Consider the following 12,707-nt stretch of genomic DNA (forward strand, 5'->3'; position numbering starts at 1 on the left):
CTGCAAACCATCAATAACGACGCTGTAAATTTATCGAGACAGGTTTAAAGGACATCTTCAATTTCATAAAATGCCAAACTGTAGAAAATCAATTTGATGTAACCTATTAACCATTGGAGATATAATTTGTTTCGCAGAATTGTGGTTACATTTATTCCTCTTGGTTAGTTCCTCCAGATCCTCGAGTTATCCCTTATATGTTTGTAGATTCAGTCAGTACAATCGTTGCAGCAACGCTCTTGGTTCTGCATCATCTTAAAACTGAAATACCTCTTCTGTTGTTACACATTGTCGGTCAGTAATTAGATGATGCTTGATCGCTTGGCCGATAACAAAGCAACATCATCCAAGCGATATGTGTGCGCTTTAATATACAGTTTCCGAACACCTCACGCAGTCACAGGCAACTCACGAGGATGGAAAACATTTGGACTCGAAACGATTTTTGCTGAAGTCAATTTTAACAGTTCGATAATTTTACCATACAAGTGGTATGACCATGACAAAAATCATCCTAAACACCACGCGAGTAGGCGTTGCTTACGTTTTTACACTATCGCTTCTCAGAAACATGATCCTGTAGAGAGTAACTAGGAGTGGTCATCACGGAGAAGAATAGACAGGCCTACAATCATCATTGTAACACCTGGCGAGTGAGGAGTGGAGAGTGAAGGCCAACTCTGACATGTGTCATTGTCAAGGTCACTGTCAAGGGCAGTGGAGTGGGTTACTAACGATAGCTTATCAGCCGCACCAACCTTATTCAAGTGGCGTAGAGCTCTCTGGAAGTCGGACTCTGAGGAGACTGGGAGTCGAGGTGCTGAGTCGATAATGGAAGTTTCGTATTATAAACCTAACTTGAACATCCTACTATTTTGTCCAAGGCCGAAATATCCGTGGTTCTCGATCCATGTACAATTTAATGTTTCCGGTTGACATCCGTTATTAACACCCCACCTTGGCTAGTTTGTCCCAAGGATAAATCGCACCGACTTACCCAAGCATCCCAAAACCCAACCTTGATCGCAGTCATGATAGTTCACGTCAAAAAGCTCGCAACTCTTACACATGTTCTCCAGATACATCATCCATATCGTGGCAAAGGCGACAAGCTGAAACAGCAAGAAGTCAAAGCTCGCTTCGTATCTGATCCAACCAGATTTGATAACTCTTAGGCCGTCCACGAAAGGAATTTCCTCTACACTGCCTTCGATCTCCACTTCAAACAATAATGGCTATGGATCGAGGATCTATGAAAGATCGGACACGATATTTTGGCTGTTGAAAAACTGGGTGATTCACATAACTAGGCCCTGATCATGCGTATCGCCATATCGTTCAACGTAAAGTTTGGGCTGAAACGTAATAAAGCAGTTAATACATTTATTAATTAGGTATTAGCAGTAACTAGTAATCTCAGCTAATAAGTACCCAGCAGGGATCACTTCTGGCAGGTTAATACCTTACAGTTGAACCCACACTGAGCACAGCAAAAACCGATGTGTCACTTATTAAATCTGGGCAACCTTATGGATGTCCAGGAGCGGAACATCACTAACCGCAAATCTTGAAATTCTGGGGTGCAAAGGTAATTCGATAGGTCTAGTCTACTGCGGGAGATGACTGTTGGAGTTTGGTTGGGTTCGTTCCCTAAGTTTCATAAGTTCTTGCTAGCCTCAACAAGGGTATGCCACCCCTGCCTGCTTTGACTGGAGAGGCTGGTTCAGAACTGGCCTCTCCTTCTTCCGGAGGGACATGACTTTGAGATTAGTGCCCTAATTCTTCCACATGGATCTCGATAGGAGGCGGCCTCTACCCCCAACCTTACCCATCCCGAATATCCTGTCACTCCGGAAGCAACGCTAAGGTTCTTATAGGACTAAGTGCATTTTATAAGCTTCTTGACCTAAGAGAAAAAACTAATAGCTAATTATCTGTTTTTTAATTCATTTCTTCAGTAAATATTGGTAGGATAGTGAAATTCTTAATTTGATTACTTTTCGTACCTGTTCCGTTTTGCATAAAGGTTTCGTGCAGAATTGTTACAACCCCCGTAATGTGCAAAAGTTGATTTTGCACTGTACATAGTTGCTAATTACCCTTACAATGCCACAGCACGATGTTATTTGGGTTGTGCTTCTACAGCTTCTGCAGGTCTTGGAACTCAGAAGGTGACTTTCAATAATCACGTCCCAGAAAGAGTCAACCACGATCAACTTACTTTTTACAATCAAGATAAATGTCCTTTGCGTTCTTTTGAAAGTATACTTGCACAACTTTGTTGTAGTATTACCAAACCACTGTGTGTGATAAAAAAACACACGTGTATGGTATGGCAGAAGAACAGGAGTGAAGTGATCGAACAGATGTTTCGGAGCATCTCCCACGGGAGAGGAATGTCCCGTCTTCTGAACCCCTTCTGGAGATTGACAGAGATAGATGATAATGACAAGGATAAAAAATTGGTCACAGAACAAACATCTCGAAATATTCAAATAGGAACTAAACTTTTCTTTTTTTAATGAAAAAATCATTTGATGTTTTATTGAGCCAAGACTATCTCTACTAATAGTTTAAAGGAAAACAAAAAACAAAAAAATTGTAAAAACCGTGACATAGCTTCCAGACTATCAACGTGTATCACTTCTCTGCAGTGATTAGTATCTGTATTGGCAGTTTTAGTTCAGGCGGCGAGAGCCACTTTGTATTGTATAATTAAATAGCTTGGTTTGTCTCGAAATGTCACCTGGAAAGAAATCTATCATCAGCCGCTATAGTTGTGGTCGAAATCGGAAGGTACTAAAAGGGTTACAAATATGAAATGATACTTTTTTCTCAGATCACATTTTTCATAGCTCGACACGGTTAGGACTAACCTTAAAACGCGTAAATCAATGTTAAATAAGCGCCAGTAACCACACACAGACCCTAAGTTGCGACTTTTTTGTTCTTATCTACTCTTACTTGTTCGATGATGGTATAGATATTATTATTCTATCGGTCGTATGTTTATCAGGCTGGAAAAAATAACCAAAAGTAAAAATGCTTACGATCTATTTTTTTTCTTGGGTAAAGGTTTATCCTTCGATTTCCAGACAAACCAGATCGTGTTCTTATACAATGGAACTTGACCATCGGCTCGTATACTAATATACTATTATTTATACTAGTCAACTTCATAACCAGTTTGATCTTGGTTCCAAAAGAATAATATTACACCGTAAACTATTCAACTTACTACTTTTACTACCTTATTTATACTCGCATATAAGAGTACCTTATATAAGAGTTTACATATATAATGTACATAGTAATCAAGTCAATAGACAGTTATTGAGTTCCATTTACAGTTACATAATCCACTGCTCCACCACCTAGGGGACTAGATTACTGGAAATCCCCAATTCCTCATAATACGTGTAACACTTCTGTTGTTGTCGAGTAGAAACGCGTTCTATTCTAATCTTAGTAGTTAGTTGTGTTGTAGAGTTTTGTGGCGTAAAGGTACTTTCCCAGGAGTACAAAATTAGACATCACGCAAAACTCTGCGTTCAAATTTAATTGTCGTAAGGACATATGTTTATATTAATCTATCTACAACTATAATATGAGTAATACTCCATAAACTGTCTATATACAACTATTTTTAACGATTTTTGAAACAAAACGATTGAAAAATAAAAATTGTATTATGTTGCTGTAGCTTTTTGGGCTGCAATGGTTTTAATTTTTACAATTTTACGGATTTATTAATTAGGGGTTTTTTAGGGGTTTTTAGTACTAAGTAGATTTGTTAGGCGGTAGGTAATGATATGGAAATGTACTACTTTGGCAAGTCTGCTAATGATACTTGACAAAAATAGTTCGATTCTGTAGTACTGTAGTTGTCTTTATTGTATCGGTTCTTCTCTCCAACTATTACTGGTTTTTAGTTGGTTCAGGTTGGAAAGCTAGCTAATTCGCTGGTAGCGTGCTGGGCCAATGATTTAGCTCGGTTATGACATCGTTAATCATGGGGTGGGGGGGTATTTATACCAGCGCTTCTCGAATTCTGCTGTGTGTCAAAATTTCCTGGAAACAACGAGAACTGGGCAAAATCTTTTAACTCACTTTGAGCTCTTGAGTTTGATTTTTAAAACACTCCAATGACATTTCATTGGCGTAGGTGTAGTTGGCGTTCACTGATTAAGCATTGCTCAGGCATAACTAATCAAAAAATATTTTTACACCGACTTGGAATTGATTAAAATTTTCATCCTTGACTTTTATTTTTGTGACCGATAACCCAGATCGTTATAGTCACTTAACTGTAAATATTGTGAAATACTGAAGAAACCTTATGAAATGTTTAGTTTGTTGATAAATTCTAGCATGCATTTTGAATCCGTCGTTTTCAAATGATAAAAACACGTGATTTACTTATGTACATAACTAAAATTTGCAATGTCTAAGGCACGAACCTTACACAAAATTATTACATTTTTTAATGCTCCCAGCTAAGTTTGAATGGTGGCTTCATGTCACAACATTTAATGGCATTGTCAAAATAATACAACACAGATTTAGGTTTTTAAATCTCTTTTTATAACGAAATAAAGGAACAAATGATGGAAGCCGGGGGACAAAGATGGAATTCCTCTCCCCCCCCCCCCACCGAGGAAACAGCCCCTAGCCCTATACACGAGCCTACCCTCGTTATTTGCCTTTCAGATGCAAAACCAACCTCAAGGCCCTTGAAACGATTGTTCTCTTAACAATCTTGCTTCAGTTTGATTTCGACTCAACGTCGACCTGCCAGGCTTTCTGTTCTGTTTGACGAATTGATGGACTTAATTAGGATTACAATTGACTGAGGAATGTCGCTTTCAATTAATGAGATCGCTCTCAGCCGTGTACCACTGTTGTACCGGTTTGTTTACCATTTGAATTGCGATCTGATTAAATCAAGTAGTTTGTCCAGTGCTTGTAAACAAGTTTTTATCTTATCTGTCCGCCTGACCAGATTACGGCCGATCGATCCATGTTACATTGGCTGTACACAGTCATCTCATCTCATTGGCTGTACACAGTCATCTCATCTCATTGGCTGTACACAGTCATCTCATCTCATTGGCTGTACACAGTCATCTCATCTCATTGGCCGTACACAGTCATCTCATCATCTCATTGGCTGTACACAGTCATCTCATCTCATCGGCTGTACACAGTCATCTCATCTCATCTCATCTCATCGGCTGTACACAGTCATCTCATCTCATTGGCTGTACACAGTCATCTCATCTCATCGGCTGTACACAGTCATCTTATCTAACCACTCATGCTTTGTTTATCAACCGTGGTTTTGACATTTTCCCAATTTAAATCGAGATACTGTAGACAGCTTGACAATGGACATGTTAGTTCAGTATTGTATCGACCAATATTTTTATTACAAATCAATAACAATTGTAAAATATTTTAAACATTTTAATTACTGTTTGGATTTTATTAAATTGGTATCAAAACTTCACTTTATTCCTTTTTATTTAAATATAGTCAAACATTTATAATATCGATGGGTGTGTTTGCAACGTTCGGCATACTTATGAACTGACAACACATTTTTGGGACCTATGTTATTGATTGGGAAGGGGACGTTGTGATTGTATACAGAAACCAAACAAGAAAAATTGTGAGATTTGAAGCAAATTAATTGCTATTATACAAGCAACCCTTAATCCAAGTAAAATTTTAACACCTCTCGAATATCTTTTAACCTAGCGCCGAAACGTACTCAAAGCCAGCCCTTTGTACCGTATGTGAGTATTTTAGGCATTAAACATGTTAAGAGCCGGCTGTATTTGTTTTTATTCCTATTCGAATGAAGCACCAGAACGTATTCAAAGCCAACCATTTGTACTGTCGGACGAATATTTTACGCATTTAACTTGTTAAGAGCCGACTGTATTGGTTTTATTCCCTATTCGAATGAAGCACCAGAACGTATTCAAAGCCAACCATTTGTACTGTCGGACGAATATTTTACGCATTTAACTTGTTAAGAGCCGACTGTATTGGTTTTATCCCTATTCGAATGAAGCACCAGAACGTATTCAAAGCCAACCATTTGTACTGTCGGACGAATATTTTACGCATTTAACTTGTTAAGAGCCGACTGTATTGGTTTTATCCCTATTCGAATGAAGCACCAGAACGTATTCAAAGCATTCAAAGCCAACCATTTGTACTGTCGGACGAATATTTTACGCATTTAACTTGTTAAGAGCCGACTGTATTTGGTTTTATCCCTATTCGAATGAAGCACCAGAACGTATTCAAAGCCAACCATTTGTACTGTCGGACGAATATTTTACGCATTTAACTTGTTAAGAGCCGACTGTATTGGTTTTATCCCTATTCGAATGAAGCACCAGAACGTATTCAAAGCCAACCCTTTGTACTGTCGGACGTGTATTTACGCATTTAACTTGTTAAAAGCCGAAAGTATTGGTTTTATCCCTATTCAAACAGCTTTAAATTAATTAACCTCTCATTTTTAGTCGTTCAATTAAGGGGTGTGCCCCATTATATAGATGTATTTCAGAAGCTTTTTAGTTTTTTACATTTTTATCGCTTATGCAGAACATTATCAAACCGTTTTTTGTACGTTATTACTTTTCACTTTTCATGAAACAATTAAAACTTTTGAATGCGTAAAGTGAGACATCGTACATACTTCTAAGACTAAAGATAAGGGCATTAAAGTGGGTTTCAAGTAACCCACTATAATATATATTTACTGTAGTATTATTCTTAGGGAGTGAAATTCAACAATCGCTTCAGTACAAGCTGCTCTTAAATTCTTTTCTCAGTAAACATTTCTCGTTAGTAACATCCCAGGTTTTATTACTATAAATCCTTACTGATATATTTTGTTACGGTACAGACCAAAAAGGTTGCACAGAAATTTCATCAGTAGTGTCTATGGACACTACCATCTAACGTTCTACTTTCAGCCGTAACTATACCAGACGTAAAGGCAAATTTTGTACTGCCGATATATCTTATCAATCTGTTTCATATTTCGGGCCCAAATATTTTAATACCCTCAAAAATCATTACAGTGTTTCTAAATAATTTTCCTTTTTTTATTCTTTGAGATCGAAAAAGTTAATGAATTTGTCGATGGCACATCTTAGAATTAGAAGTAAATGTACAGCAATGCGTTATATTGAGCACTTCAAATTAAATTTGAACCATTATAATTGTTTAAAACTATAATGATCCAACCAAATATTTGTCCATAAACAATAAATATTCTTATTTTTCATTACTGATAGTCTGAAGCAATTGTTTCGCTGTATTTACGATAAAGGATAAGAATTAGCGAAATAAATATTGAATCTTGAATTTCATTACTGAATCGAATTGCAAAACCGATAACATTATTGTAATATTAGTTCTACTTCATTAATTCTTCATTTATACAACACAGAAGATCAAAATTTTTCAGTGAGTATTAATGTACGAGATAATAATAATAATAATTCTTTATTGCAGTAAAACAATTAACAAAATTGCATTGCAAGCGTCATTTCAACATTTTGATTTAAAAATCTATAAACTAAAACCTATCTTATCATAGGCACAGTTAATTCCACATACTCATGTGTGAACCTAACAATATATTGTATTTTGCATGTTTTGGATATCAGAAAAGGATAAATAGAATAATAATAATAAAATATTAATTTTCATCCCAGCGGCCCATCGTAAACTCATCAACGGAGTAAAATGCCTTTGACAACAAAAAGTGTCTCAATCGAGATTTGCATTGTTTGGGTTCATTAATTCGTTTGAGATGAACTGGTATCGTTACTTAATTTAAAAAAACAACACCCCATGAATGACGAGCACAAATCAATGTCCCAGCACGCTCTGAGCCGCGGCACTTGTACCACCGGAAACACTGCTGAAGAGGTCGTATAACCTGTCGTTACTGTGCTCAGACAGCGAGATCACAGAGGCCTGGTCTATTTGTGTACCGTGGAATACTACGTGGGGGATCCCCGCTCCCACTTCCGCAAGTAATATTCCAAATTAAACTAGCAGAGCCTTCAAATTTCATAACCTACCACAGAACCTATCAATTCCTTCCATTCCTCGAGGTGTTGAAGCTACTGCATTTCTATTATTAATTTTGTACTGAACTAATGAGGCATTTGACATTTAACCCTTTTATTGCCAACGTCCGATTTTACAAACATTGCAAAATCAACGCCTCTAGTATCTAATACTATTTTATGTATGACAACTGTTAACTTTGTAATGCTATAAATAGCACTGTTTGGATGTTTTCCAAAATCTCTGTAAAATTCCTTGAAGTTTGTTTTTTGACGATGGAAGGATTGTGCATAAAACAAGATATTCCGGACATTTGCCATCGTTCAGCGATACAAACATCAGTAACACTACGTTTCGAAGCCTGCAATCTGATCTCTTCTTCAGGTAACTAACCTAACACATAATTACAAACTGGGTTAAAATAAACAAATCATACCAGAACGTTGTGACACGCCTAAGTCAGCAATCACAACCACCGTGTTGTGTGTCATCTTCCATAACTCTAATACATACACTTAAAAAAAATTAAACACTTGTTTCTGCCGTCACTATCGGAATTTAATATTGGCATCTGGTCGGTCGTAGGTGGCTGGTCGGCGAATGCAGACCTATTGAGACCTGTATTCTGGAGTTCAGTTTTATTAAGTATTAGTATTTTAGCGTTTGTTTATAATTTTTTACTCCAACTGGTTTGCAAAACAATTGTAGCTTTAATAATTTGTAACGTGTTTAAGGTTCGGAAGATCGGGATGCTATGGCGAAGCCAACCTCTTCTAATTCTGTATAAGGCATGGGGAAAGAGGATGGCTCAGGATACCCATCGACAAACTCAAATTTTCAGAAAGTTCAATTCGAAGAATGCAGAGGAGATGTAATTTAGAAATGCCTATCCCGAAAAGGTGAATTACGGTAGGAAGCGATCGGGGATTTTTGCACTGTACGAAGGGAAACAGGAAAAAGGGTCCGAGAAGAAGAAAAGTCGGTACTTTCAGGAAAGAGTGTTCCATCCATACACAGACTACAACCGTCACTGTTGATGGTGCATCCCCATTTCCACAGCAATGACAACTTTATTCATACGTCCAGCATTTTGTCTGACACTTGAGCAATTACACTCTCGAGGTACAGCATCACGTCTCTAGAGCAGGGTCCCAGGTTTGAGGCTCGTGCCGGCGAGGGAGGCTGTGCCTGTCCCTGCCCGGTCGGCGGAAGCCTGCAGCCGCTTTTAGAATAGCTAAACACCTGATCAGTTGACGGTGACAATAGCTCATTGTTCCCACAACAACACACCTTCGTCCAGTGACTTGCGTCATCTGGAATCGTGACGTGGCAGTGTCCACCACTGCCTACTGTATAAATATAACCTCTGCTTGTGTGTCTTCCTGGCCGCTATTTCTGTTCATTTCGCAAGGACCAGGATGTGCAATAATAGAAGAATGAGTGTGAGTGACCTGTGTAGTCCGTTACGATCTAATACGGCTGGACAGTTGCGAGAGAACTGATATTGTCACGTGACGAGGAGACCCGGTTTTTTTTATATCGAAACTATGTTTAATTATTAAACCCATCGATGTAATTAACCAATATGTATTAATTAGAACAATAACTAAATCACCTGCACCAACTGTACACATATTTCCATACTCTAAACATAATTGTTTTCTGCACAAAACTTCTTTAAAACAAAATTAGATATTTAAATTTAGAAAACTATACAAAATAAAAGATTGAAGACTCTTGAAGCAATTTGAAAAAAACTTATAAATACTACTAAATGTAAATAATACAACACTTTTCCAAATTATTTATTTTTTAGACAAGGCCTTTCGAAGATAAGGTTTCGTATCTAGTCTCATCATCAGGCGACTCCACAAATAAATATTTACATTATTTTTATTACAATTAAAATACAATCAATTAATTCAACAATTTTCTGTAGTCATTTTTAATTTTTCATACTGGCTGAAATATTTCCAAAATCTATGTATTTGCATATTTAAACCATATGGTATTTTAATTGTAATAATAATATTTATTTGTGGAGTCGCCTGATGATGAAACCTTTGGTTTCGAAAAGCCTCGTCCAAAAAAAAAAAATTTGGAAAAGTATTGTATTATTTACATTTAGTAGTAAAATAAAAGGTGATTTACCATGTCTTTTTTTGGTTTCAAGATGTTTGTTTTGTTGTTAAGTTATATTTAAACTACATTTTCCCGATCACTTTTCTTACTTTTTCGTTTTATTAATGGTTATTGGGAGTTTTTATTATTATAACATTACGTATTGTTTAAACTATTTCTATCAATCTGAAACGTGTGATTTTGGTTTAGTATTTTATATACGTTGTTATCGATTGATAGTTCTGTTATTCGATATATAAAGTATCGATAATTGTAATAAGCGATATAGAAACCGAGTCCGCTTATCGTACTCTGCCCCACAATTCTAAATTCCTAATGTATTATGGCCTGGCGTCTCTCTGCTCAGTGGAAATTCGACTATAGTATTAGCAAATAGTGAATGCGGCTGGGTCCATGTTCCTCCAACATTTCTCCTTATCAAAGACGTATACAACTTCGTACACTCTAATCTTGGCCCAGTGGGGTTCAATCTCTAACCTTAATTAATTGGAAGTTGCAATCTCATCAAATCGATGAGATTACGCAACTGCGTGACAGTAAATCATTTATTGAGTGCACAAATACAATAACACCCAGGGATAGGCGTAAACGGATGCGTGAACAAAGTGACAATGCGTGAGAACAAAGTGTGACAGCTACGCCCCTACAGAACAGTATCGTTGCACATGTGACGGGTTAGACTACAGAGAAGTAAAAATGTCGTCGCCATTCGTGCTCTGTAGATAGGCAAATAAGGAGATGTATCATTTTCAGGTTTACGCCAAACAATAATTGATATGTTATCAGTGATTGGTGTATAATCACAAATACGGGTTTTTATTATCTCTAAAAGTTTTTTTTTTAATGTCGTCGCCATTCCTGCTCTGTAGATAGGCAAATAAGGTGATGCATTATTTTTAGGACTGCGGCGAACAACTGGCATGTTATCAGTGATTGATGTATAATCACAAATACGGGTTTGTATTATCTGTGAAAATAATTTCAAATTAGGTTCATGGGAGAAAACTAAACACGGGTTTACTGTCAAACCGTGTATTACACAGTGATTGATGAACTTTTAAACAAACAACTACTAGACCAAAATAACATTTATTATGACAGATAACTTTGATTCTGGTGCAGACTTAACTATAGAAAATGCGTTATTATCTTGTACATTATTGCCTTTTTATTAGATGTTTAGGACATTACAAAAACCTCCGTTGGTGATCAGTATCTATGTAATGAACTTTGCAATGCAAAGCGGGATATCCCATAATACATTATATAGCAATTGTTAATAAATATTGTTTCTTTATCCTGAAACCAAACAAAGAACATCCTAAATGACCACACAACAAATTTCATAATGAAATCATTGATTAAGCATAAAGTTAAGTGCACAGCGAATGTTACATGAAGTGAAGCATGACGGTGAAGCCTCACATGTACTTAGGCTCTGTATTTGATTTGTACTGTAACATCACCAGGGACATCTAACAAGTGCTGATGTGTTGTAGCAATCACGAACCCTGTCAGCTTTAATTGTAACTGACTTTTCCTTCCGCTTTCATTTAATTGTAGCCGACTTTTCCCTGCCTGCATTAATTGTAACTGCTTTATCGATCCAGCTTTAATTGTAGCTGACTCTCCCCTGCCAGCTTTAATTGTAGCTGACTTTTCTCTTCCAGCTTTAACTGTAGCTGACTTTTCCTTGCCACCTATAACTGTAACTGACTTTTCCCGCCCAGTGTTAATTGTAGCTGAATATTCCCTTCCAGCTTTAATTGTAGCTGACCTTTCCCTGCCCGCTTTAATTGAAGCTTTAAATAGTTATCTCTCTAAGATTAGCCTTAGACTGTGAAATACAGTTTCATTATTCGAATGGTAAAGTTGAATGGCATTCCCTCGAGACCCCCGTGTGTGAAGTGTGCACTCCCATCAGGGGTTACAGAACTTCGCCGACCCAAGCGCACTCATCCCTAATGATCGAGCTGCCCTTTTAATATCCGGTTGTGCTTCCGATGTTGCAATGGCCACTTGTTGTGTTAAATCCGATTTAATTCAGTTTCATTAAATATGCGATCTTAAGAATATGAGTCCACATACGAAATAGTAATGAAATACTAAAACCAGTATAATGGAGAGGCATATCATAAAATTAGTTTAATACATAATCAATTCATAACGCGTTATCTACACGCCTCGGTTGGCGAGTTAGAGCAAGTTTGTAGCCCGGTTGCGGCATACGCCCAAGGCAGTGTGTGTATAGCGGTAAGGATCCATAATACTCCAGGGACTATGTCTATCGGACAGAGTACACTAAGACCAGCATAGCTGTGTACATGTTTGATTACAGTAATAACGAGGCTAGCGCCCGTGGAGTCAGTGTAGGATAATTGTACACTGTTCACCGATGGTCATGCTACTGTTGCTATCTGGGTAGTAGTAGTAGGGGCACTATTGTACTACCAGTAGACAGG

Source organism: Homalodisca vitripennis, chromosome 3 (assembly GCF_021130785.1).
Source record: "Homalodisca vitripennis isolate AUS2020 chromosome 3, UT_GWSS_2.1, whole genome shotgun sequence".
Lineage (NCBI taxonomy): Eukaryota > Metazoa > Arthropoda > Insecta > Hemiptera > Cicadellidae > Homalodisca > Homalodisca vitripennis.